General features: G+C 55.3%; 2 non-coding genes across 2 annotated transcripts; both read right to left on the bottom strand.

Annotated features, from left to right (window-relative positions):
- Positions 1–1,009: 1,009 nt before the first annotated feature.
- LOC141266892 (5S ribosomal RNA) lies at positions 1,010–1,128 on the bottom strand. The gene has a single exon (XR_012320912.1). It is a non-coding gene; the product is annotated as a 5S ribosomal RNA (ribosomal RNA).
- A 1,706-nt stretch (positions 1,129–2,834) lies between these two features.
- On the bottom strand, positions 2,835–2,953 carry LOC141266555 (5S ribosomal RNA). Its single transcript, XR_012320589.1, has one exon. It is a non-coding gene; the product is annotated as a 5S ribosomal RNA (ribosomal RNA).
- Between the last annotated feature and the right edge of the window lie 272 nt (positions 2,954–3,225).

Raw genomic sequence — 3,225 nt, 5'->3', positions numbered from 1 at the left:
GGGTTGTAGTCTCCGAGTGGCGGGGACCCGGTCCGTGCCCAGGGAGTCAAACTCAGTGTGTGGCAGTCTTGATAGGTGTTATTTGAGTGTCGACTACGCCACCCGTTGATTTGCAGCTATGGAGCTGCCGCTGCAGGGCAGACCGCTGAGGCCGATGTAGAATTGTGCAGCGTGATAGTATAACCCCCAACGGGAGGGGTATGGCCTCAGGGCAGCCGACGTGGAAGATGGGGGTAGCAGGAACCACTCAGAGACGGTGCGGTGTAATTCAGGGTCTTTACTGGTAACAACGATAGACCCTCCCGGAGTACTTGCTAGCGAACGGGGCCTGGTCAGTCCTTGAGCAGATGGGATCTCCCCTGGCCAGGCGGAGTTGTAGGCCTCCCAAACTGACTGTACTCTTCTGGCTACCTTGCTAGAAGCGGATATAAGTAGCCCACGTCCCTGAGTGTGCCGTGTGGTGCTCACCCGTATGGCCGGTGACTCGGGGCCTTCTAATGGCTTCCGCTCCACGTTGGCGGTGCTGGTCCCACGCGTGTGACCTTGCCTTCGGGTTTCTGGGCCTGAGGACCTGAAATCCCCTGCCGGTCGGCTTCTGCTGCTGGGTAAGAGTTAGTCCCCACAGCCTCGGACGCCGGGTCCGGTAAGAAAGCTTCTCAGTCAGGGCGAGCTCTGCAGCTGCCAGCCCCTGACTCATAGTAGTATTGCTCCCACTGAGCTTCTGCTGTTTCTTCCTATGACTGTTTCTTGTCTCTGCTTCTTCTCTACTCCTAACCCTGCCTCAGCCCCGGGTTTATATAGGGGAAGTTCTTCCCCTCCCAAGACTGGGCAGGAGGTGTGGCATGCACAGGATCCCTGACCAAAGGACCTCCCACCTGCTCTCAGACATAACATTACATTACTGTGGAAACCAGACCCCTGGGGTGCCACATGTGCGCTTGTGAAAAAAGGAATGGAAAAAAGGCATAGAGGAGAGTGACCCCTGCTGGTGGAAGTAAGAAAAAGCAAAAGCCTACAGCACCTGGTATTCCCAGGCGGTCTCCCATCCAAGTACTAACCAGGCCCAACCCTGCTTATAATCGGAGATCAGACAAGATCAGGTTTGTTCAGGGTGGTGTGGCCATAGGCAGAGACAAGCCTCTCACTTGCTGCTTTTCTACTTTGACGTCCGGTTGCCGGCTGCCCTTTCCAGTGCTTAGTAAGACAAGGTGCTTTTATGCTTTCCTTTCTCTTCACTTTTTTGCTGGCTCCTTAAAAAGGTCTTGTAGACAGAACGCCCCGCTCACAGCCGCTGAGCTCACTGATCGGCTGCCGCGCTGTCGACGGAACGTCAGCGTCGCGGCCAATGCCACAGGCCGGGAGCAGCGGCGAGACTCACCGGTAGACCTGGGTAGGGTGAGTAGAGCGCGGTTAGTTGCTTTCTAATAGCCTGCAGCCGGGGATTAACTTTTAATGAAAGGGAGCAACCCTTGTGACTGTCTGCAGCGCGCCGTACCTAGGATGCGCACACTCACACACAGCGAGCATGCACAAGTTGCTCGCACGAGACCACATTCCCTATTTGCACCTGCAGCTTTTCCGCCACCATGCGTCAGACTCTCCTGCCTGTCTTATTATTATTTCAGGGCCTTAGCAGGAACCACCCCCTCAATTCCCTCCCGCTCCTTCCTAGCACTGAGGTTAGCTCCTGGGCAGCTGTCTGATTGGGTTAGTTACACAAGCTTCTTTGAAGAAGAAGACGTTACTTCTGCTGGCCCTCGTTAGGCGGTCACCCTCTAAAACCATCCCCTGGGCAGCTGCTGAAAGCCTGGCCCCTTCACAGCGCGAGATGCTTTTAACGCCATCATTTGCATACGGCCGGCTGCGGGGTCAATAAGCACTCCTAGCCGTGGCAAGGAGCTCGGTGTGAGGCCTGGTAGAGGCGGCGGGGTTGCGTCCTTATCTTAGAGGTCTTGGGGGGCTTGGGAGGCTTGGGAATTCCAGCCTCTACTTTACGTAAGGTCGGTGTCCAGCAAGGCGCCACTCAATGCTAGCCGAGCTGCGCAAGATGGCAAAACGTCATCAAAATTGTCTACAATACCTGGTGTTCTCAGGAGGTGTCCCAACCAAGTATTTCCGAACCCATCTCTGCTTTGCTTCTGAGATCGGACGTATCCAAGGTGGTATGGCCAGTAGACGCTGCTTGGCCCATCGCCCGGCCAGCCTTCCTCAGGCTCGCGTGGGGACGAGAACTCTGGCCGTTCTGGGGCGGTCTCCGAAGGACCGATGCATAGGCTGTGCCGTCCCTATAGGTGTTGTTTGTTGAGCAATGAAACACCTGCCGCATCAGATGTGTTTAAAAATGGCTCGGCGCAGGGTCTCCTGCAGGCTAAACCGTTCATCGCGGGGATGTGACAGAAAGAGCAAGCTGGACCCGCAACTTGGGGTGGAGCGAAACGCCCAGGAGTGAATGAAGGAAGAGGGTGAGATGGTTGCGAGTGAATTTGAGCTGCTCTTCGGGGGGGTCGTGTGGCCTGCAAAGGTGTTTTGCTTGGGTTGTGCTGTAAACTGGCCTCCAGGTTACCGGTGGTTGCCTCCAGGTCAGCGGTGGTTGCCTCCAGTCATGCGGGAGTCGCTGGTCCTGGTGAAAAGAAGCCTAGTATTAAAAGTAAATAAGCAACAATGCTGGAGGCCCACGGTGATGAGAAGGATGCTGGTATTTTGCAAGGATTAAATAGCGCAAGAGAGAAAGCAAATGAAAAGAAGAAAGGAGCATGTGTGCGCTTGTGAAAAAAGGAATGGAAAAAAGGCATAGAGGAGAGTGACCCCTGCTGGTGGAAGTAAGAAAAAGCAAAAGCCTACAGCACCTGGTATTCCCAGGCAGTCTCCCATCCAAGTACTAACCAGGCCCAACCCTGCTTAGCTTCCAAGATCAGACGAGATCGGGCGTGTTGAGGGTGGTGTGGCCATAGGCAGTGACAGGCCTCTCACTTGCTGCTTTTCCACTTTGACGTCCGGTTGCCGGCTGCCCTTTCCAGTGCTTAGTAAGACAAGGTGCTTTTGTGCTTTCTTTTCTCTTCACTTTTTTGCTGGCTCCTTAAAAAGGTCTTGTAGACAGAACGCCCCGCTCAGAGCCGCTGAGCTCACTGTTCGGCTGCCGCGCTGTCGACGGAACGTCAGCGTCGCGGCCAATGCCACAGGCTGGGAGCAGCGGCGAGACTCACCGGTAGACCTGGGTAGGGTGAG

Source organism: Phyllobates terribilis, unplaced genomic scaffold (genome assembly GCF_046119375.1).
Source record: "Phyllobates terribilis strain yellow unplaced genomic scaffold, ASM4611937v1 Scaffold_4__5_contigs__length_816908805, whole genome shotgun sequence".
Taxonomy (NCBI): domain Eukaryota; kingdom Metazoa; phylum Chordata; class Amphibia; order Anura; family Dendrobatidae; genus Phyllobates; species Phyllobates terribilis.
Note: the sequence above shows the minus strand (reverse complement) of the source record. Positions and strands in the feature narration are given on the sequence as shown.